General features: G+C 36.9%; 1 protein-coding gene and 1 long non-coding RNA gene across 2 annotated transcripts in view; both read left to right on the top strand.

Moving 5' to 3' along the window:
* The window catches only part of LOC126369263 (uncharacterized), a 152,692-nt gene that overhangs the window by 30,694 nt on the left and 96,295 nt on the right, over positions 1-25,703 (top strand). The gene's annotated exons all lie outside the window — the stretch shown is intronic.
* On the top strand, positions 1,847-6,120 carry LOC126369298 (uncharacterized). The gene is made up of 2 exons (XR_007566678.1): positions 1,847-2,076; positions 6,021-6,120. It is a non-coding gene; the product is annotated as an uncharacterized LOC126369298 (long non-coding RNA).

The following is a 25,703-nucleotide window of genomic DNA, read 5'->3' as shown; positions in this document are numbered from 1 at the left end:
ACCTCAGGGCTGGATACCTCCAGTGAGTAACAACCCGTGCTCATCGCTCCGGATGCATCCGACAAACGTATCCGGCCCCGTCCCACTTCAGTTTGGCGGACTTTTTCCCCACATCAGTGATACCCGTTTTGGAGCGCAGTGTAGTGTTTCGCATACGGTCGATTCGTTTAACGCCTAGGACACTGCGTTCCATTGCTCTTTGGCAGACCAACAGACAATACTCCACCAACGGCCTCCGCGGTCCAGTGGTTGAGCGTTGGACTCACAATCCGGAGGCCCCGGGTTCGAATCCCGGAGGGGACATATCACTAAAATCACTTTGTGATCCCTAGTTTGGTTAGGACATTACAGACTGATCACCTGATTGTCCGAAGGTAAGATGATCTGTACTTCGGAAGGCACGTTAAGTCGTTGATCTCGGTTACTATTTACTGTATGTAAGTGTAAGTGAGTAATCGTTACACGAGCCACGTAAAGGGCCTTTAGCGGCTCAATCATGACCCTGACACCAGGGTTGATGAGGCTGGTATTCCACCTAACAACCCACACGATAAGAAGAAGACCAATATTTCTATTTGACATTTTGTTTACATTGCGCACTTACTTTTATATGCCCAAATGTCAAATTGCAATATTGTTTTTAGAAGATTTGCTTCGATGTGGCCGTTTAACTCCCCTGGCCTTTCTTAAATCATCCTGCATATTTATGATCGTTAAGTCGTCGCAGCGAAAAATAATTATACTCGTAGTATGTAGGTACTTAAGTACATTAATTAGCGAGGGCAAAATACTGTTGACGAGTACCCTAACTAAGCAGAAGTAATTAATCTAGCGTATAATATATTTAAAGGAGAAGCTACATCAACGCGAAACGGCTGGGACTTGAAAGTTTTCTTTTATAATTTGAAAAAACGGCTAAGGTAGTGGAGTAAGTAGTTGAACTAGCAGGCAACAGCCGTTATTTCATAATAAGTAATTATTCTAATGGAATGTCTTTATTAATCTATTTTCATTCGTTCTAGGTAACCTTAAGGCGTCTCGTTTATAAATTCCTATCAAAGAAAAGCTAGCATCTGGGTCTGCTCCTAAGATGAAACTTATCTGAATCTCTGCGAATGTCTTCTACCTTCATACTCGTAACTTCCTAGACCCATCCAGCTGCAAATTTAGATATTGTGTTGCCTTGTCAGATGTGAGAATCATCGATTGTTAGTTTTGTCGTAATCGATAAGTTTGTCTTTTTCCTCACATGCGTGTCACGGTCGATAAAATTACTGCCACTAAACGTTTATCAAGTCGAGAAACCCAGCCTTTTGTAAAACGAAATATTTTTGTATTTGGCAACATGCATAGTTTTCGTGTGTACATACATACATACATAAACTCACGCCTATTTCCCACCGGGGTAAGCAGAGACTATAGAATTCCATTTGCTTCGATCCTGACACACTTCTCTTGCTTCCTCCACATTCATCAATCGCTTCATACACGCACGCCGGTTCAGAGTAGATCGTATTGAACCTTTTCTAAGGACATCTCCAATTTGGTCATCATAAGTCCTTCTCGGTCTTCCTCTGCCAGCCCTACCATCAACTTTCGCTTTATATACCGCTTTTGCAATCCTATTATCCTTCATCCGCTCTACGTGTCCAAACCAACCTAACATTCCCTTCTCAATCCTAGTCACTATATCATATATTATAGATATATTATATATATATATATATATATATATATATATATATATATATATACAGTGACCTTTGTGGAGGACGCATAGCGCCAGTTAAACAATGGCTCACTGTCACGGATTACTTTTATTGGATGTTCTCTGTAAGTACGGAGTTCGACACAAGAATGGTACAACTCGTGCGGCTCGCCTTCTTATAAGGGTTGTCCCCACTACCGTACCTTGCACGTGTGTCGTAAACAAGTGCAGGTGTTGTTTGTTTGCTAGCCGCACGTGTTGTTTACAGTTAACATAATATTTAGATTTTCAATATTTCGCTGTCGCGCTATCACGGCCATACTGATACGCAGCTCGTGCTCTGAGCTTGCGTTTATTCTGAAACAAGGGTATCTTTTAGTTCACTGTAGTAGCATATTCAATTTGTAACTAAGTATTTGTGCTGTTAAGTCAGTTGTTGTAAGTCTATATCGGTGCATCGACACGAGCTTACAATTGGCAAATTCAATAATAATCGTTTCATTCTTTAAATTGCATTGTTACGCCCAGTTGTAAGCTATATCGTTCCATCGATACGATCTCACAAATTAAAAAATAATAGTTTCCTAGTCTATAATGTACTTTAAAAATGTTCTGTAATTTCTTCTCTACAGCAATGCAAATTTCGTGCCGTGTTTTTCAGTAGAGGGTGATTTGTTTTTATTTTTATGTTACTGTGATTTTATAGAGTCATGACACACGCTCGTAATTTCTATCGGCGTTCTAGAAGGCTATTTGCAGGCATACCACAGGCCCACCCCGGTCACTGCATACAAAAATCTTATTCTGCTTATGCCGCTTAAGGGTTCTTACAGACGAACTGCAAGTTGTGAACGGCAGAGGCTACTACGGCTGCCGTCGACGTGTTGGCTGCAGTTGCCTCTGCCGTTCACAACTTGCAGTTCGTCTGTAAGAAACATGATAACATGCGCAACATGATAACATTTTATCACGGTCATTTTATCGACATTGCTATGTCGATTGGTGCTAACTAGGGAATGCAATCCACGGAATTGGAAATATCAGTCCCGCGAAATGCCGAAATTTTCGGGATCTCGTCTAGTTTATAAAACAAATGTAAAGTAAGGATGGCTGAAAACGATGAAAACTGCTTGTTTGTAATAGTGAGATTAATAAAAACAAAATATTTTTGAAAGAAAACAATAACCTTTATTTATTAATCATGATCATCAATTTAAGAGCCACGCTCTTGTCGGTGTATTTTTTAATATTACTTACTGAATATTTTTTTCTTTGGAAATCAATATAATCAAAACAAAAAGTTTAACTCAAGGAGATTCGCCCAATCCCGTCAATCTCGAATGGGATCTCGTCATATTATGCTTTGGGATTGATCCCGAAAAAATTGACGAGATCTCACGAGATCGATGAAGACAAACATGGTACCATATTTTTTATAAAATTTTGTGGACTTTTGACACATCTACGTAATATTATGTCCATACTGTCAGTTTTTATTTTTGAGCTTGAATTAGTCTTGTAGTTTAAATTGACATGGATTTGACAAAAGACACACGAATATATATATATATATGATAGCGCGACAGCGAAATATTGAAAATCTAAATATTATGTTAACTGTAAACAACACGTGCGGCTAGCAAACAAACAACACCTGCACTTGTTTACGACACACGTGCAAGGTACGGTAGTGGGGACAACCCTTATAAGAAGGCGAGCCGCACGAGTTGTACCATTCTTGTGTCGAACTCCGTACAGAGAACATCCAATAAAAGTAATCCGTGACAGTGAGCCATTGTTTAACTGGCGCTATGCGTCCTCCACAAAGGTCACTGTTACCTTGGGATCAGAGTATAATATTCTTACTTCTAACATCAGAAGTAGAGGATCGTCCTGCTGCCCACCCATTATATTGAAAAAGACGGCCACAAAGGATGAAACTAAGTTTCAAATACTCGTATAATCCTAATTTATATAAGATAATAATCGTGGATGGAGTCAGGTGTTTAATTAATTAAAACTAAGGCTAAACTTGGAATTGGACCTGAATATAAAAATTGGACCTGGACTTGAGCCGTGGCATATTCATCACAATGCCTATGTACTGTCAGGATCGAGGATAATGGTGCCTACCTACATTTGAATACTGTTGTTACGGTGAGTCGTTTTCATACTGGAACTTTATTGTTATTGACTTCATTGCTGGGTGTATTTTAATTTTTAATAATGGGGAAATTGATTTAAAATTAACTTGGAAAGTGCTATTTCTCTTTATTTTAAAACAAAATTGACGAGACATATTCCCGCAATACGTGTCAATCATAATTCAAACCGCGTTTTCAAATCGGTTTTCATCATCGTCAAATCTTGGTATTTTGGTCTAAAAATGTTTTGAATTGGTGCAGACACGCTAACGCTGCGTGGTTTAAGCTGTATTTTCTCACTCCAAGCAATAAATAAACTTTCGTTAAATTACAACGTGATTTGTAATCTACCGTCATTAATTCAAATCTTTATAAACCGATTGAAAGAGTCATGTGAATGTGATAATACTCCTAGTTATTTTGTTTCATGTGACCACTGCTACATGATGACGAGTGAATGACAAACGGCGAAGGCGTTACAGCATGGCACACTCTGAGAGTGGCAGCCGTGCCGCGTGTGTGCCGTGTGGTGGTGACTTCGTGGCAGCGTATTGTATACTAAGCTGGCGCTTGATTGCCGATAACCGCCATTTCTTTTAATAATTATCAGAATGACCGAACAATCTTCAGAAAGCAAGAAACGTTTCGATTCCAAATGTGCTAAAGTAAAATTATTTCATCCAGGAGACTTTGTGCTTTGTAAAGATACCCAATGGTCTAATAACAAGCTAGGTCCTAAATATTTAGGGCCATATCAAATTGTAAAAATTATTGGCAATGATCGATACGAAATACAAAGTCCTGGCCAAAAAAATACTACAATAGCTCATGAACATCTCAGATTAATACCAAACCTGAATTTAGAATGATCCGTGATAGCAGTTTACAAGAAATAAAAAAAAAATGGTTGTAAAGGTCACTTGTCAAAACAAGCCACAAAATAGCCTCTTGAGTTCATCGAATATTTCTGAGACTGGAACTGCTGCTAATCCAAGCAACTAAAGCCTCTGAGTTTGGCAAACGTCCCTTTCACCGTGATGTTGTTGAAACAAGCTATATTTTCGGCCGCTGAGTTTGACAACTGAACCTTCAGCCAGAACAAGCTTATAAAAATTTAAGCCTCTGAGTCTGGCGAAAAGTAAAATCACCAGAAGCAACAACCAACAAATATCAAAAACAAGCCACAAAATAGCCTCTGAGTTCATCGAATATTTCTGAGACTGGAACTGCTGCTAATCCAAGCAACTAAAGCCTCTGAGTTTGGCAAACGTCCCTTTCACCGTGATGTTGTTGAAACAAGCTATATTTTTGGCCGCTGAGTTTGTCTACTGAACTTTCAACCAGAACAAGCTTATAAAATTTAAGCCTCTGAGTCTGGCGAAAAGTAAAAACTATTTGGTTGATTAACATCTTCACCCATTTTAATCCGATCCTTGAACAAATAACGGACTAGGAAACTATTATTTTTTAATTTGTGAGATCGTATCGATGGAACGATATAGCTTACAACTGGGCGTAACAATGCAATTTAAAGAATGAAACGATTATTATTGAATTTGCCAATTGTAAGCTCGTGTCGATGCACCGATATAGACTTACAACAACTGACTTAACAGCACAAATACTTAGTTACAAATTGAATATGCTACTACAGTGAACTAAAAGATACCCTTGTTTCAGAATAAACGCAAGCTCAGAGCACGAGCTGCGTATCAGTATGGCCGTGATAGCGCGACAGCGAAATATTGAAAATCTAAATATTATGTTAACTGTAAACAACACGTGCGGCTAGCAAACAAACAACACCTGCACTTGTTTACGACACACGTGCAAGGTACGGTAGTGGGGACAACCCTTATAAGAAGGCGAGCCGCACGAGTTGTACCATTCTTGTGTCGAACTCCGTACAGAGAACATCCAATAAAAGTAATCCGTGACAGTGAGCCATTGTTTAACTGGCGCTATGCGTCCTCCACAAAGGTCACTGTATATATATATATATAGATATATATATATATATATATATATATATATATATATATATAGCTAGCCGCACGTGTTGTTTACAGTTAACATAATATTTAGATTTTCAATATTTCGCTGTCGCGCTATCACGGCCATACTGATACGCAGCTCGTGCTCTGAGCTTGCGTTTATTCTGAAACAAGGGTATCTTTTAGTTCACTGTAGTAGCATATTCAATTTGTAACTAAGTATTTGTGCTGTTAAGTCAGTTGTTGTAAGTCTATATCGGTGCATCGACACGAGCTTACAATTGGCAAATTCAATAATAATCGTTTCATTCTTTAAATTGCATTGTTACGCCCAGTTGTAAGCTATATCGTTCCATCGATACGATCTCACAAATTAAAAAATAATAGTTTCCTAGTCCGTTATTTGTTCAAGGATCGGATTAAAATGGGTGAAGATGTTAATCAACCAAATAGTTTTTACTTTTCGCCAGACTCAGAGGCTTAAATTTTATAAGCTTGTTCTGGTTGAAAGTTCAGTAGACAAACTCAGCGGCCAAAAATATAGCTTGTTTCAACAACATCACGGTGAAAGGGACGTTTGCCAAACTCAGAGGCTTTAGTTGCTTGGATTAGCAGCAGTTCCAGTCTCAGAAATATTCGATGAACTCAGAGGCTATTTTGTGGCTTGTTTTTGATATTTGTTGGTTGTTGCTTCTGGTGATTTTACTTTTCGCCAGACTCAGAGGCTTAAATTTTTATAAGCTTGTTCTGGCTGAAGGTTCAGTTGTCAAACTCAGCGGCCGAAAATATAGCTTGTTTCAACAACATCACGGTGAAAGGGACGTTTGCCAAACTCAGAGGCTTTAGTTGCTTGGATTAGCAGCAGTTCCAGTCTCAGAAATATTCGATGAACTCAAGAGGCTATTTTGTGGCTTGTTTTGACAAGTGACCTTTACAACCATTTTTTTTTTATTTCTTGTAAACTGCTATCACGGATCATTCTAAATTCAGGTTTGGTATTAATCTGAGATGTTCATGAGCTATTGTAGTATTTTTTTGGCCAGGACTTTGTATTTCGTATCGATCATTGCCAATAATTTTTACAATTTGATATGGCCCTAAATATTTAGGACCTAGCTTGTTATTAGACCATTGGGTATCTTTACAAAGCACAAAGTCTCCTGGATGAAATAATTTTACTTTAGCACATTTGGAATCGAAACGTTTCTTGCTTTCTGAAGATTGTTCGGTCATTCTGATAATTATTAAAAGAAATGGCGGTTATCGGCAATCAAGCGCCAGCTTAGTATACAATACGCTGCCACGAAGTCACCACCACACGGCACACACGCGGCACGGCTGCCACTCTCAGAGTGTGCCATGCTGTAACGCCTTCGCCGTTTGTCATTCACTCGTCATCATGTAGCAGTGGTCACATGAAACAAAATAACTAGGAGTATTATCACATTCACATGACTCTTTCAATCGGTTTATAAAGATTTGAATTAATGACGGTAGATTACAAATCACGTTGTAATTTAACGAAAGTTTATTTATTGCTTGGAGTGAGAAAATACAGCTTAAACCACGCAGCGTTAGCGTGTCTGCACCAATTCAAAACATTTTTAGACCAAAATACCAAGATTTGACGATGATGAAAACCGATTTGAAAACGCGGTTTGAATTATGATTGACACGTATTGCGGGAATATGTCTCGTCAATTTTGTTTTAAAATAAAGAGAAATAGCACTTTCCAAGTTAATTTTAAATCAATTTCCCCATTATTAAAAATTAAAATACACCCAGCAATGAAGTCAATAACAATAAAGTTCCAGTATGAAAACGACTCACCGTAACAACAGTATTCAAATGTAGGTAGGCACCATTATCCTCGATCCTGACAGTACATAGGCATTGTGATGAATATGCCACGGCTCAAGTCCAGGTCCAATTTTTATATTCAGGTCCAATTCCAAGTTTAGCCTTAGTTTTAATTAATTAAACACCTGACTCCATCCACGATTATTATCTTATATAAATTAGGATAATACGAGTATTTGAAACTTAGTTTCATCCTTTGTGGCCGTCTTTTTCAATATAATGGGTGGGCAGCAGGACGATCCTCTACTTCTGATGTTAGAAGTAAGAATATTATACTCTGATCCCAAGGTAACAGTGACCTTTGTGGAGGACGCATAGCGCCAGTTAAACAATGGCTCACTGTCACGGATTACTTTTATTGGATGTTCTCTGTACGGAGTTCGACACAAGAATGGTACAACTCGTGCGGCTCGCCTTCTTATAAGGGTTGTCCCCACTACCGTACCTTGCACGTGTGTCGTAAACAAGTGCAGGTGTTGTTTGTTTGCTAGCCGCACGTGTTGTTTACAGTTAACATAATATTTAGATTTTCAATATTTCGCTGTCGCGCTATCATATATATATATATATTCGTGTGTCTTTTGTCAAATCCATGTCAATTTAAACTACAAGACTAATTCAAGCTCAAAAATAAAAACTGACAGTATGGACATAATATTACGTAGATGTGTCAAAAGTCCACAAAATTTTATAAAAAATATGGTACCATGTTTGTCTTCATCGATCTCGTGAGATCTCGTCAATTTTTTCGGGATCAATCCCAAAGCATAATATGACGAGATCCCATTCGAGATTGACGGGATTGGGCGAATCTCCTTGAGTTAAACTTTTTGTTTTGATTATATTGATTTCCAAAGAAAAAAATATTCAGTAAGTAATATTAAAAAATACACCGACAAGAGCGTGGCTCTTAAATTGATGATCATGATTAATAAATAAAGGTTATTGTTTTCTTTCAAAAATATTTTGTTTTTATTAATCTCACTATTACAAACAAGCAGTTTTCATCGTTTTCAGCCATCCTTACTTTACATTTGTTTTATAAACTAGACGAGATCCCGAAAATTTCGGCATTTCGCGGGACTGATATTTCCAATTCCGTGGATTGCATTCCCTAGTTAGCACCAATCGACATAGCAATGTCGATAAAATGACCGTGATAAAATGTTATCATGTTGCGCATGTTATCATGTTTCTTACAGACGAACTGCAAGTTGTGAACGGCAGAGGCAACTGCAGCCAACACGTCGACGGCAGCCGTAGTAGCCTCTGCCGTTCACAACTTGCAGTTCGTCTGTAAGAACCCTTAAGCGGCATAAGCAGAATAAGATTTTTGTATGCAGTGACCGGGGTGGGCCTGTGGTATGCCTGCAAATAGCCTTCTAGAACGCCGATAGAAATTACGAGCGTGTGTCATGACTCTATAAAATCACAGTAACATAAAAATAAAAACAAATCACCCTCTACTGAAAAACACGGCACGAAATTTGCATTGCTGTAGAGAAGAAATTACAGAACATTTTTAAAGTACATTATAATACAGTTTGGCGAAACGTGAAAATTCATGCTACTAATATTTGAGCGCTAATTCCCTTATGTTTTAGAAATTTTGCTGAAAATTCCTGGAACAAAGGCAAAGTGAGGTAGTTTGTGAAACGATGAATACACTACTTATGTTTGTTAGTAGTGTATTAACAAACATTTTGTTTCTGGATATACTTACACTGCTTAGTTGTCTGCCTCTATGCCGGAGATTTTTGACGTGACTTATTGTAGATTGCCGCAAATTGCATTTACTACTTGGCCCGGCATGTTGGAATGAATGTAAAGATAAAGTATACCATGTATTTTGCTGATTATCTCCCGCTTAGGGACGGTACTGAATCGTATTACCGCCTGAAGGACGTAATATGCGATCCTGACGACCCTATTACATAGCCGTAGCGGCGGCCAATCAGCTCGCGATAACCAACGACGATTTTCCTCATTCAGCAATTATAGCTATCGCATTCCCATCCTACTAGGACCGATTAATTCTTTCAAATATAATCCTCTTACACTGAACGCTCAACTGGGTACCCTCATGCCTGTTGTCTTAAATTTTGCACCGGGTGAAAGCTTTCAGCGCCATTTGCAGAAAATCTACAATTAGTCATGACAAAAAATAGTGCTGAGTATCATTGCGAGCGTGATGTAAATAAGTCTACTAAACGCTCGGCGCAAACGGGTCACCGACGTCGATCACAGTGTGATGCGAGTGTAACAAATAAAATAAATAAAAATAAAATCAATTTATTTCAGGCATGTAACCCATATTTACATTAGCAATTAGGTATAATAAACTTATAAAATTAAAATTCCAATATTTTTAAAATAGTAAAATTAAGTCAAATTAATTATATTTATTAATAAGAATGGGCCCAAAAATATATAACAAATTACCGTTAGATATTAGACACTTTAACCAATTAATGACATTTAGACTATTTATTTAATTGAAAACACGAATTTGTATCTAAATTATATTTATTGTTAATTTTCTTTTTTGATTAAATTGTGTAACTTTCTTTGAATGCTATTGTAATTTATTTATTAATTTATTTGGAATTTTATTAAATCTGTTATATTTTAAATTCGTATACCGAAAGGTGCGACATAAATTATATTGTAACAACCCTTTTATCTATGTTGACGAATAAATGAATTTGAATTTGAGTTGCGGTGTCAATCTCTCCTAACAGTTAGCTAACCGCGACATACGACCACGGCTATCTCCTAAACATCACAATACGAGAAAAAATCAGACAAATATTTTTGTGTTTATTTAGTCTTATTTATTTATTTGTACACAATAAAACAGACACAAGGAACATACAAAGAAAACAGATAGTACAGGTAAGCTTATCTCAAAATAAAAAGATTAAAAAAGAAATAAAAGTAAAAACAAAGACAAGGTTAAGATAAGATAAGATAACATATTTATCGCATTTTTTTTTCATTTATTTGATTTTTTTGCATTTTTTGCATTGGTTTGATTTGTTTCATACAATTTAGAGCGTGATTATTTCGTAGTCGGGTTTAAGTTTGGAAAATTTTCATCCTCTCTCATAAACTTACATCCTCTCAGACAAAATTTAATTTTAACAGATTTCATCGAAAAAAGTTAATATTGATATATATATATATATATATAGGTATATCTATATATCCAGTAGTAGTAGTCATATATAAAAAAATATCAAGATTCATGTTTTGCGCGAACCTCAGCAAACATGTTTTGGTTATTCTGATATAAATTGACATTCGCTTTTTGGATCATTTTCATTTTGAAATTATTTTTACATACGTATAAGTAGGCACGCATCCATGTTATGTGGTATTTACCTAGGTTATTTAAACACCAAGCTGGGGTATGTTGAAAAACATAATACGTTAAACGTGGTTTGCTGAATAAGTAATAATATTTATTTAACCATCTACGTATTTTTTATTCTTGTATTTACAATATAGGCCAGCACAGCACAGGCCTAAACCAATGATTATCTAATAAGTTTTTGGAATTCATGTTTGGATCATAAAACATAACATAACAAATACTTTATTGCACAAACAGGAAAAAAACAAAATACAAAACAAAAGAGAAATAGTATTAGTACAATAGGCGGCCTTATTGATAAGTAGCAATCTCTTCCAGGCAACCTTTAACCAGGCAACCTTTTCCATAAATTAATTATCACGTGCTCAGCGGTGAAGGAATACATCGGGGGGAAATCCACATTCCCGAGAAATGCATTTTCGGAGTATTGGGCTGGTTTTCCCTTCGTGGGTTGGAAGGTCAGACAGGCAGTCGCTTCTGTAGAAAATCAGACCTAGGTTAGGTAAGCGAACCCTGTCGAAAACGATAAAATACTACTTCCGAATACATCCCGCTTAGGGACGGTACTGAAAAGTATCGGACCGAAGGAAGGAATACGATCCCGACGGGCAGCCAATCAGCTCGCGACACCAAACACTTCAGGACCCCGATACCGACCCCGCCGGCGTGGTCGACGATTTCCCTCATTCAGCGCTTATCACTATCGACCCACTAGGGTCGATTAATTCTTTCAAATATTTTTCCTCTCAGACGACGCCCTGAGCCGACTCGCGCCCAACTGGGCACCCTCAGGCCTGTTGTCTTAAACGTTGTACCGGGTGAGAGCCTTCAGCGCTCCCCATTTGTTCGGCCAAGTAGTTAATGCCATCTGCGGCAAATCTACAATAAGTCACGTCAAAAAAAAAGATATAATACTAGGGAGAGTGAGGGGTGGCAGGGGAGGGAGAGATTTACAGTATAAGTTATACCAGTCTTTGTTTATAAAATAAAATATTATTGGCCGTAAACAATAAATCAATCCCGAAAAGAAAAATTAAACAAAATTACCCCTATTACCATATTTTACTCATCAATAATACCGACGAAGAAAACTGGAGGGGCGTTTGTTAGATGTCATTGTAAATCAAAGAGTTAGTGAAGTCGGGGGAGCGCAATAAATACGATTTAGTGTCAAACTTGCGATTCCAGTGTGATATTGCCCGACACGTGCTTGGCAGAAAGGTAAGTTTAGTTTAAGCTCACCTAGGAATAGAGCAGAGAAGGTTTTTTGAAAACTCTATGGTTTATGTAGCATACATAGTAAACGGTAGAAGGTTACCAGCTTTTCATCTATAGACATACCTACTCCAATGCAATGTTAATAATAATGTTAATGGTAATGTGTTGTTGTTGTTGTTGTGTGTTGTTGTTGTTGTAATGTGTTGTTGCTAATGTTATGGGCGATAGGCTGATCCCTTATCACCATAAGGTTCATCATATCCATCTTAGGACTTCGTATCAACAGTGGCTGCAAGTTGTCTTTGATTACTTGTGGCTCTGCCCACCCCATTTGGGATTACGGGCGTGAGTTTATGTATGTACATACCTACTCCATGCTGGTCATGTTGATGATGATCTTTGACTATCCCGATTGGGACATCGTGAGCATGTGTTATGTTTTGCATACTTACTACGGTCACGAGTACTACCTAATATGTAAACACATTGAAACCATGTCAAATTAACTTTTTTGAAAAATTCAACCGTAAGTCTCATTAAATGACAAATATGATAGTGCGACAGGGTTCTAAAGTGGGTACATGATATTGCTCATGACTGTACATGAATTAAGATGACATCATAATTTCTTTATCGATATATTTACTCAAAATGATGAATAATACTTAGCTAACAGCATTGTAATTAATAAGATTTAATTTCGCCAGATTTGAATGATTTGATTTGAAAAAAAAAAAGCGTTTCACACATTTTACCTTTTAGTTGGAAAACCAATATAACGTTCCTTAAGATTACGTTCTTAAGTACGTTTTTGCTTTACTCTCAGTCCTGCACAGAAAGTCAAAATGCTGGTAAGCGATTAACAAAATCGATATTTAGATAATAATAATGGGTACACTCAGTAATCCGACATAAGTAATCACTTGTCCTAAGAGTGCCATACTGACCCTGAGTCCTTCGGACACCTCCGAATTTCATTTTAAGTTATACCTGTCATTTCCTTATATGCCGAAAAGGAAAGGGACGGGAAATCCACAGGCATAAAACTAGGCAGAAGGCAATCTTAGGCAGAAGTCAAAATTTTATATTAGGTATTATTTAAAATAAAATTAGATGGTGCCTACGGGAATTAGCACCAATAACATAAACATAAACCGTCTATATACGTCCCACTGCTGGGCACAGGCCTCCCCTCAATCAACCGGAGGGGGTATGGAGCGTACTCCACCACGCTGCTCCAATGCGGGTTGGTGGAGCACCAATATGCCTGTAATTTTATGATGGCGCACAGACTGAAAAAGTAACAGTTTAATAGTTAGGAGTAATGTAAAAGTGAACCTTAAAATGTAGCGAAAACTTTTGTACAGACTGTTGTTAATAAATCATGAAACTTTGTAATAGAAGTGGACGGTCTTACTTTGTGAAGGGCCATTGTGGGTAGCGTTGTTATTGAAGAAAAATAATAAAACACATCTCGCCGCGAGAGGTTCCATTTTTAAAAACTTTACAGTGAATAATGTGGTTATAAAAAGACTAAGTGGAGAAGAAAAATCGTTAACGGAAAAATATGTACATTATTTGGAACAGTCTAAAAAAAAACTAATCTCTTAAAAAAATTAAAAAATATTTTTTTTTTTTTTTTTAAATTAGTCTCTTTGTTTAGAGATAAGCTTGCCTGTACTATCTGTTTTCTTTGTATGTTTCTTGTGTCTGTTTTATTGTGTACAAACAAATAAATAAATAAACAGTCACTGCGGTCAACTGGCTTGCATCTCAAACGTGCAACCTCGGTTCGAGCCCCGGTATCGGACTTGCGCCAATGAGTCATTAATTAATCTTAAGTGCAGTTTTCACTAATACAGGTGGCTTGCCCATTATAGACAGCGATACGGCTCACCACCTATCACGTTGGTCTGACAGAAAGCTCGGTGACGTGTGGGTACTTAGTTCATCTTGCGATGGATGTAGCTTTGACTACCACAGTTAGGATGAAGTCGTCGTTACGTACATTCACTTCACTACATAGTATAAAACAAAGTCGCTTTTTCTGTCCCTAGTACGCTTAAATCTTTAAAACTACGCAACGGATTTTGATGCGGTTTTCTTAAATAGATAGAGTGATTCAAGAGGAAGTTTTATATGTACAATATCATCCATTAAATAATGGAGAAATACTATTATTTTTTAGGTTTTTAATGTGATGTCGTAAAAGATTTAATTTTTTCCTCAGCATTGCACCCGAGCGAAGCCGAGGCGGGTCGCTAGTAAACAATAAATTGAAACAAAGTTCACTAAATGTTAAATATATAATTATGTTAATGCGACAAAGTTCTAAAGCGTGTTAACCGTATCATGGTACAAATGACCCACACTAGTGGTTCTTTAAAACGATTAACCCAAATAGACCCGACCTTCACTAATAATAAGTATTATTACCATTCTCCGCACCCTAATCTATTGCACTAATGATAACATTTAGTGTGAATTAGCCTTTATAATAATACCTCATATATTATTATAATCAATTATTTCAGCCAATAGAAAGAAAGAAAGAAAGAAACGTTTATTATAAAGGGACACCACAGTTACAAATATAAAACAAATATATAATTTAAAACACGGAGTAACACACTACTTACAATCAAACAAAACACATAATAAAAACAACATACACGAGAAATACAAATAATTGAGTGTATGGACTGGTCAACGATGGTGGTGGTGTCCTTTATAAAAGGGCCTCACTCAGCATAAGCCGCGGCGCGAGCCACGACGCTGGTATTCTGTGGACCCTGCTAAGTGAGGCACGAAAGCCATAGTTACAAAAAAGTAAGTTAAAATAAAATGCATGCATTAGTCTTATCGCAATGACAAGTCAGTACAGATACGCTTAATGTACCTACTTAAATATTTATTTTTTACGATAAATTATATTTTTAAAAACTAAAAAATAATATATTTCTCTGAAATTCTTCCGAATAGTGATAGCGACGGTCGTAAGCCATGGTAAGCAAACACTTAGGATAGATTGGCATACTTTAATATGACGGAAATAAAAGATTTACTTCATCATTACTAATTTCAGAGCCACGCTCTTGTCGGTGTAGCATTCTCCATTCTTGTCTATCAAAGGCCAATTCCTTCACTTTCTTATAAGACACGACGTTAACCTTCTCTAAGATCTGATCCATGTAAGCTTTTCTTGGTCTTCCCCTTCTCTTGGCTTGTAGCTTTCCTTCTATGATGTTTTTAACAAATTTGTCGTGTCTTATTAAGTGTCCAATCATCTTGCCTCTTCTGTCCTCAATAAATCTCAATATTTGCCTCTTTTCCCTTTCTCTTACTAGCACTTCCTCATTAGTAAATGATTTACTTAAGTAGAATAAAAAAAAGAAAATGTACGAATTATTTTTAAATACATATGTCGAATGATATTAAATTATCTATTTGATTGATAGTTCTCAATTGCAACCGATAAAAGTTGCATAAAACCCAGAGAGTATTCCCTAGTGTCATAGGACCACGGGGAAAAATATTACCTGTGGTCCCGGTTATGAGTCAACCAAGCGGGACCACGGGCAATCACTATTGAAAATAAATTCTGTCCTGATCATTTTAAATTTCATAAATCGAACTTTGAAGCTGGTTTGAAAATTCATATAAAACTGAATGGAGACTGTACGAAAAGCAAATAAATTTGAAAAACGAAACCTAGTTTTTCGTTCCTACATTAAACTTTCGGAATGCTTCCCACACGGAATACACACACATACATACCTACATAATGTATTACATCAAGCTCACACAAATCATATTGAATAGAGCTAGTAGGTTGAGCTCAACCCACTAGCAAGCAAGATAATTTGCAGCCATTCATGATTATATGCGCTCGAAGATAGATCATGTGTCATGAACTGTACAGCGGTATTAGGGTTGTGTAGGGCTGGACCTACCGAAAAAATAACGATTATAACTCAAAAAATGTTTTTATGTTTTTAAAAATTTTGTTTTTTTTTAAGGAAAGTCTAGGGCTGCTCTGAGGTTTTTCTTGCAGCTCCTTTTCCCCAGCTTTACAGTTTGTAAGAAACTGCAGTTGTTTTAGACGGATGAGACGTTTGTTATGTAAAAAAATCATGATTCAAAGTAACTATGTTACCTACTGAATAAAGATATTTTTGAATTTGAATTTGAAAAATTACGATGTCTTAAAACGACGATTTCGTATCAACAGTGACTGAAAGTTGTCCTTGATTACTTGTGGCTCTGCCTACCACCCCACGTGCGCGCTCTTCTAAGGTCGGAATTCCAGACACAAAAGTAAAAAAATGGGGTTTGGATTGTAAAAGTCTTATGACTGTTCGTTATTACGTTCTATGTATTATTTTTTGTTGTTGAAATGAATTGTCGTAACTCTAATAAGAATAACACACAAAAACACACACAGTTCACTCCAGCTGGGCAAAGAGCGATAAGGTTCCAGAAGACAAATTCTACCAACTCCTGATAATCGAGTTTCTAAAGGTGCACACAATGGACCATAATACGACAGCCACTATATCACTAACTGCCTCGTGTTTACTCCCACTGTTTCATGTTTTCCTTTCTTTCTTTCTTTGCATATTGGAAGCAATCTCTTACATTTCATACTCTGAGCTACCGAAAGTAACTGAATTCATCGTAAAGACCAGCATTTTTTTTATATTAAAATAAAAATTTCCGGGCTTGTATGTTTATAGCGCAGTTTTTATTCAACGAATTTCGCCCCGCGCCGCGCACCCGGGGGACGCTTAACTTTTATTTAAGTATTAGTTCACTGCTGGAACTTTTACTGCATCCTGAAAATCCGAAGTCAACAAAGTTTATATAATAATATTCTGCAGTGAAAAAAGGGAAGATTTAATATTATATTAACGTTCAAAGTTTATAGTAAGTAGATAGGAGATAATATTCTAAAATATCATTTATAGATATTATATTATTAGAATCCGTGATAGACCTGTACGGAGTATGCGTGGCTTAGAACGTAGGGTCACGGTATCGAATCCCGGCTCTGAACCAGTGCGTTCGACTTTATGAGGTGTAATTCAAATTTGGAACATACGATGGTTTCTAGCAATTGTGCCCAGCTAATGGCCCTTATTCGTAGCAGGCAATGAATAAGTGTATATACTATAAATAACTGTCTACCCCTTCGAAGATACAGGCATAATGCTGTGTATATAACACAGCTAAGATACTTCCATATCAATTTACTCAACTGTTATATACATGTCTTTTCTCGTCATATACCATTAAGCGCCGAAGTTAAAATAGAATTCTTTGGTATTGATTTGAATAACTGGCATAAAAGTAAACGGTTTTTTGGGAGACTTAGGAGATCAAAGGTATGTGTACTTACCATCTGTCTGCCGTCTCTGTAATTATTATGTGTTTTCATGTGTGGAATAAAATATACCTACGTAAGCGTATTTCTTTGTTCCATAATTTACTTCTAAGACAAGAAATTGTATTCTTTTATCTATAAATAATAATTATTTCCAATCTTCCGCATCGTACGCAAAAATCGAATATATCACTCAGTGGTTCAATACGATCTACTCTGAACCGGCGTGCGTGTATGAAGCGATTGATGAATGTGGAGGAAGCAAGAGAAGTGTGTCAGGATCGAAGCAAATGGAATTCTATAGTCTCTGCTTACCCCGGTGGGAAATAGGCGTGAGTTTATGTATGTATGTATCACTCAGTGGTGTTTGACATAATGCGACAAACAAAAATCGATGTTAAAACTACTAAAAAAATAAGTGAATATTTCTTTGTGACAGCGAGTCTAATTCATTAGTATTATTGCTTATTCTATGTGATTCGATAGAATACTGATGTGCTTTCAGCATTATATATATGACTTAACATTGACTTGAAATGTAATAACACCACATTTGTTTGTATTACAACATCGAAATTAAATATAGAATTGTCAAATTCGAAACATTTATCAAGTTATTTCAAACACAGTGTGTGCGGGGCGAGACCGCTGGGAGCAGTAACTTTTGTTTAGCGCTCCACACGAACGAGTATATCTCGAATAATCTCGAATATACCAGCATATTCTCGAAAATTCCCGAATATTCTCGAATATTCCCGAACGTAGACGAATATTTGATCCGTTCGACCATACAACTTTGAAAATTGCATTTGATTGTACTCAGCCGGTGTATTTAGGCAACTTCTAGTTTCGTGCAAATCCGGAATGAAATTCAATTCTCGAAGACGTCGGCGTAGCTAACAGATTATTTCTGACATAGTTTGTATACCTACAAGCTATCATTATCCTTTAGAAGTCCAGTATGTCGTTAGTTGGACTACCATTAAAATCATGTTAATTCTATTTCTTACATCCTTTTTCGTTGCATGAAACGATTTTAAATCTAGATACTCGGAGCAAGGTATCACAAATTAAAATTCACAATTAATAAAATCAATATTAACAAGAGTCATGTACTTACTTACATTATTAATATAATGTACCTACTAAGTTCATATGTTACAGTAAAAAAAATAATTTTCATAAAAGAAAGTTGTTGTTTGTAGCGAAGAAAACTAAGTTCATTAGGTTCAAAGTTAGAATGAGTACATGACCCTTGATTTAATATTAAAAATATGAGAATATGTAAGAGGTCCCTTTATACAGAGCTACCAACTTGACGAATTTAATTTAACTTGTTTCTACTGCTCGTAAAGATTAGTCACTTTGATGAAAAAAAATATTACTCGAATGTACAAAGAAGGCTTTTTTAATTAGTTTTACTTGTTTGGAACAACAACAAAAATAGTTTAAACCAATCAATGTTCGTACTACCTATTTATATTACGTAACGCGATGCGACGTATACACGGTGCTAGTGAAATCGTAACCAAAACTTTGAGAGTGATTCAGACCATGATTCTGAGTTGATATCAACTGGTATTTTCCGTCGCTAAAGTGTGAAACTCAAAATTAAAAAAAAAACTAAAATTCTAATGAATTTTACGAGGGAAAATTCCGCTTGTTATTTACCCAGAATCATCTCCACAGTATTCGTTACGATGTCGTTAACATCCTGTATGTGCGGTATTGTAGTTAGATTGTTATAAATGTTAGCAAAGTGACGTTCAGCTCATCATCCCGGTCACGTCGTAAAACCCATCATAGTTAAATGAACATGATTGACTAGATGCAATTCATCATATCCACCTTATAACTTCGTATCTAAAGTGGCACAAGTTGTACTCAGGGGGGTGAAAATGGCCACATAGAAACAATTCATCTAAAAAGCAATATTGGAATTTGTCATTTTTGTGCAAAGTAAGCGCGCAATGTCAACAAACTTCAAATAGCAATATTGCTTTCTTAGTTGAATTGCTTCAATGCGACCTTTTTAACCCATCGTTTGTGGCTCTGCCGATTACGAGCAAGAGTTTATGTTCCTAAACAGGGTGTTAGCGACATCGTACCGAATACTGAGGGGGATGATTCAGCTCACGATTCTGAGTTAATATCAAGTGGAATTTTCCGTCGCAAACTTTATATTTCTTTCTTACATACTTAGTCTTGATATCAACTCAAATTCATGGTCTGAATCATTTCTCAAAGTTTTTGTTACGGTGTCACTAACATCCTGTGTATGCATGTGTTTGAAGTAGCAAGTATGTGAATAAGAAGAATTTTATTACATAGCTATCACTCGTCGGCAGCGCAGTCTCCTGAGGGCCGTAACTCTCACCCCAAGATAATGGAAATTGCGCGAAGATGCTCACATACTGTAGCTGATATTGCGGTAGTCAGGCTCACGCATAGTTTAATATAGACCGTATTATCGTAGGCAATAATGGCAGTTGTTTATTAAGAATGCCGTGATAGACCAATGACAGACTTTCCAGGCTATGTTCAAAAACAATATACACATTGTACCGTGTATAGAATTACATTGCTACCTATATTGCTTCTATTTATTTTGATCAGAACAATACTGGTAGAAAGATGTAATTGTGTCTGGGTGTAATAAAAAACGTCATCATTATATACATAAAAGCAAAAATAAAAAATGCTTACGTCTGTTATCCATGACATTAGAAGGGTAAAGGAAGGAAAATATTTACAGCGCCATCTACAGGGTGTTAGTGATATCGTAACGAATACCGACGGGCATGATTCAGACCATGATTCAGAGTTAATATCAAGCGGAATTTTCCGTCGCAAAAATAATGTTTTTTTTTTAGTTTTCTTAAATTATTTTCAATTCTTTACTTTTGCGATGCAAAATTCCACTTGATATTAACTCAAAATAATCAGATGAATCATCCCTCTCAGTATTCGTTACGACGTCACTTACACCCCATACAAGTACATACAGGTAGCCATACAAATAGGTATGGGTGTTAGTGACCCCGTGACGAAAACTTTGAGGGATGAATCAAACCATGATTCTGAGTTGATTTCAAGTGGAATTTTCGGTCGGAAATGTCAAGATTTTTTTTGTTTTTTAAATTATTTTCAGTTTCCTACTTTTGCGACGGAAAATTTCACTTGATATCATGTCAGAATCATGGTTTTATTCATCCTTCAAAGTTTTCGTTACGATGTCACTAACACCCTGTATATTATTTTCGAAGAACGTAGCCGGGAAATTTCCTCATTATGAGAACGCGTGACTATACAGTAGGATAAAAGACATACATTTACAAGGCTAGACACAAACGTAAAAATAAATAATCACTACCGTCCTGTATGTCAGCTGCTTGCTTCTCAAACGAGGAGTGACGGTTCGATTCCCGGTAGCGGACTTGCATCAATGAGTTATAACTTTCTCTAAATGAGATATAAGTGCAGTTTTCACTGGCACAGTTTGCTCGCCCATTGCGATACTGCTCACCGCCTATCACGACCCACAACATAAAACCTCGAAGAAGTGTGGGTGCTTAGTCCATCTTACGATGAAGATACCTCTGATTACCCCAATAGTCGCGAACTTATGTTATTAATGTAATACATAGGTAATTATAAACAAAATTACAAAGAAATAGGGCACAAATGGAAATCTTGAGCCACAGACACCGATATTTTTATCACTTTGAATCACAACTTCACAAGTAAAGGACCATTGGAAGGGAAACATTGTTAGGCAACCCACATGCCAGAGAAGCGCTGTTTGGAGGTATGTGATCTATCTGTAATTGAGATGGTTATCCCGTTGGGTACAAAGGTCAAATTGGTAGTCGCTTATATAAAAAAACAGACCCGTTAATATTCTCAAGTTAGGTAAGCGAAATTTGTATCACAGAATATCAAATTCAATCTGCTTCGAACTGACACACTTTTCTTGCTTCCTCCGCAATCATCAGTCAAAGAAACTTCGTTGTATGAAATTGAGTATTTTCTTCTCACATTTATCGCTTTAAAAGTTATAATTAACGGCAAAGAAAATTAATCGCTTTACAGGTAGCAAATTTAATTTCTGTTTTGCGTAAAATTTGCCTTTTCAAGACAATATCTGAACTGCCAAACAAAATTGATTACAGTTTGAACAAACATATATTATATTTTCATCACTTCGTAACGGTTTATCTTTCTCCTTTGTATTTTCAGATTAAACAAACTCTTCAAGTCTTTATTTCGGGTTTAAACCCATAAATCATCTCGTCACTATAATTAGGATTACCTTAACTTTGGCCCAGTTTCCTCTTCCCATTTTTCTCCGACAGATTATAATAAATTAGACGGCCACCGAACATTAGCGAAGATCTTTCTAGAGCCTTCGAGAACTTCGAGAAGTCACGGAGTATGCATATAATTATAAACAGATTAATATGTAAATGGAAATATTAAGCTGTTTCAAATAAAGGATTTTTCATATAAAATTTAACGCTTATAAATATGCAACATTTACGTATTTTAGATATAAAATGGGCCTGATTCCAGTATACACCATTTAGTTTTATTTTAAGTTTATACCTCATTTGCTGAAAAGAAAAGGGACGAATGATTGACTGCTGTTAATTTTAATATGATAACTTCGCATAAATCGTATGAATAGCTGAAACCACAACATGTATCCCGACGCCTCTTGGGGAGTCAACTCAGAAATGCTTCGGTATTTGGGGCAGGAGTCAATTATTTTGGACACTGCTGCGACCTAATTTTCCTCTTGATTGAGTTTGAATTTTAGAACGTACTAGCTTTTGCTCGCTGCTCGATCGTGGGGAAATTGCCAAGCTATATTTAGGTAGCAGAAACGTTAATGGAAGTTGTGTAGCTTAAAGGAGTTGTGATCAATATAAAAGGTTGCGAGCCTTCAAATATATACTCACAGTTGCAACGACCTCCGTGGTCCAGTGGTTGAGCGTTCTGCTCACGATCAGGAGGTCCCGGGTTCGAATCCCGGTGGTGGCATATCACAAAAAAAAAACTTCGTGATCCCTAATTTGGTTGGGACATTACAGGCTGTTCACCTGATTGTCCAAAAAGTAAGATGATCCGTGCTTCGGAAGGCACGTTAAGCCGATGGTCCCGGTTACTACTTACTGGTATAAGTAAGTAGTCGTTACATGGGTCATGTCAGGGGCCTTTGGCGGCTCAATAATTACCCTGACACCAGGGTTGATGAGATTGATAATTCACCTCACAACCCACACGATAGAAGAAGTTCACACTCTTATTTCAATTGGGATGGGTAAAGCCTCAGACATACATAAATACATGCATATTTGCCACCGGGTTAAGCAGACACTAGATTTCCATTAGATTCCTAACATACTTCTCTTGTTTCTTTACACTGGACACTACATACAAAGCACCTCGCTTTACACAGACACTGCACATTGACATTATCGTACACGAGCATCTGTGTGTGTGACATCTGACGTCATCCTACGTTTGAAGATTGAGTGAGGGGGGGAAGCTGATAAACCTAGTTCAGCCGCTAGTGGGGAGCGGAGAGTTGCCCTTTTATATTATACACAAATCCTCCTTTCGTGGGTTTAAAAAGGCCACATAGAATCATGTCATCTAAACAAGCAATATTGCCATTTATCATTTGCCCTATAAAAAATGTTTCTTAAATAGGCCAGACGTCTTGGTATTAATTTTAAGATAGTTGATATGGTGATCGTGTACGAGAGCGTCATAATAGTTCATTATTCGTTCAAGTGTTCAGAAAAAGTTCAAGTCGTAATTTTTTCACCCGGAAATTTTACAGGACCTCTTCGGTTCAGTCGGCAACCTTTCTAACCATTGCGCATTATAAAAAAACAAACGTGTAGGGAAATATTAAAAAAGTACTTACTTACTTACGTTTCATTTTTAATTGGGCACATTGGGGTCTGGAGAAGAGAAATATATTTTTGTTTCTTGTGTATTTCTCTTGATATAATTAGTATATCGTCTCACTGCGGAGTGGCCTTTGCAGAGCGACTTGAAAGCCGTCATAATTAATTTAAGCCGCGGAAAAAAAACAGGTTCCACCGCAATAAAACCTAACGTTGAATGGGGTTGTGAAGAATGAGTAGAGTTTCGTATTTTTTTATATATATTTTTACAATATAATACAAAAAGTCACTTCCTACTTTTTTGTGAAGTCACTTATTGTAGGTTTGCCTCAGGTGGCATTTAGGTACTACTTGACAAATGACGAGCGCTGAGAACTCTCAAAGATAGTCACATACAATAACATTCACCAGTCTAGCTGAGAAGTACTGAATATAAAAGGTTATTACAACCTCCGTGTTCCAGTGGTTGAGTGTTGGGCTCACGATACGGAGGTCCCGGGTTCGAATCCCGGTGGGGACATATACAAAAATCATAATTAAAACACATAATAACGGGTTCTTACCGCGTTTAAATGGGGATATGAGACTCCCGATATTTCGACACTGTTGCAAGTGCCATGATCACGTTTTTTCACAACATTAGGCCGTTTCAAGCTTTTTACAACACTTACCTACTACTGGATTCCAGGACACAGTGAGTGCGGTTTGTCGTAGTGAGTTTGGTGCGAGTTCAGATGGTTCCGAACATTCCGATATCAAAAACATAAACAAGCGGCAAAGAAAGAGGGTAGACAGATATGTCTGCCCGTAGAAAATTATGGATCTACCTACTTCACTCCAATCTCATCAGTCATCCCGTGATCATGGCACTTGCAACAGTGTCGAAATATCGGGAGTCTCATATCCCCATTTAAACGCGGTAAGAACCCGTTATTATGTGTTTTAATTATGATAATAACCGCGTAAACTTAAAACAATGTATATACAAAAATCACTTTACCATCCCTAGTTTGGTCAGGACTTTACAGGCTGATCACCTGATTGTCCAAAAAGTAAGATGATCCGTGCTTCGGAAGGCACATTAAGTCGTTGGTCCCGGTTACTACTTACTGATGTAAGTAAGTAGTCGTTACATGAACCATGTCAGGGGCCTTTGGCGGCTCAATAGTAACCCAGACACCAGGGTTGATGGGGTTGGTAATTTACCTCACAATCCACACGATAGAAGTAGAAGAAGAAAGGTTATTACTAAAGGGTACAATAAATATGTTTTTATTTATTTTTTCATTAAACCAACTTACCAACATTATAAACCTTTCAGGAGCTTGGCGAGATCCCAATTATTTTTCCCATTTAAAAGGCCGGGTGCGCGGGTGATGGATTGTCACCCAAAATTTTTATTAATATGCGCGAGGCGAACAGGGGTGACGTAAAAATATATAAACTCGTTTCCCTTATAAAAGGAGGTTACGTCCGTTTGACAGGCTGACTGACTACGCGTCGCGTCATGCATTCGCAATTTACTCATATTTAAGAAATATCGGGGTTACTCACTTTTAATTTTAGCGTGGTGGTGATGTTTTAGGGAAAATATTTTTTTCTTCACATTTCTTTTTCTTTTTTTTGACGTGACTTATTGTAGATTTACCGTAAATAATATTAACCACTTGGCCGGACAAAAGGGGGAGTGCTGAGGGCTCTCACACGGAACAAAATTTAAGACAACAGGCTTGAGGGTGTCCAGTTGGACGAGAACGTCGGCTCAGGACGTCTGAACATGAATTTATTAAATATTGTTTAAGACCGAGTTTATAGAAAATGTAATGTAGAAAATTAAAGTAGAAGGAACTGTAAATGCATTGTTTATAGTTTTAGAACCAAGTAGTTAATGCCATCTGCGGCAAATCTACAATAAGTCAAGTCAAAAAAAAGAAAAAAAAATGACGGATCATGGGTGTTACTTTACGTACTATGTTGTTTAAACAAAATAACAGCTCACTGCACGACAGTTTACAAAATATGATAAAAACAGCTTTCACAAACACAAACATCGGTGTTTGAAATCTTTTGTCACAAGAAACTACTTATATGAAAATACTCG

The sequence above is a fragment of the Pectinophora gossypiella genome, chromosome 8 (genome assembly GCF_024362695.1).
Source record: "Pectinophora gossypiella chromosome 8, ilPecGoss1.1, whole genome shotgun sequence".
Taxonomy (NCBI): domain Eukaryota; kingdom Metazoa; phylum Arthropoda; class Insecta; order Lepidoptera; family Gelechiidae; genus Pectinophora; species Pectinophora gossypiella.
The sequence above is the reverse complement of the archived record's forward strand: the minus strand, read 5'-3'. Positions and strand labels throughout refer to the sequence as shown.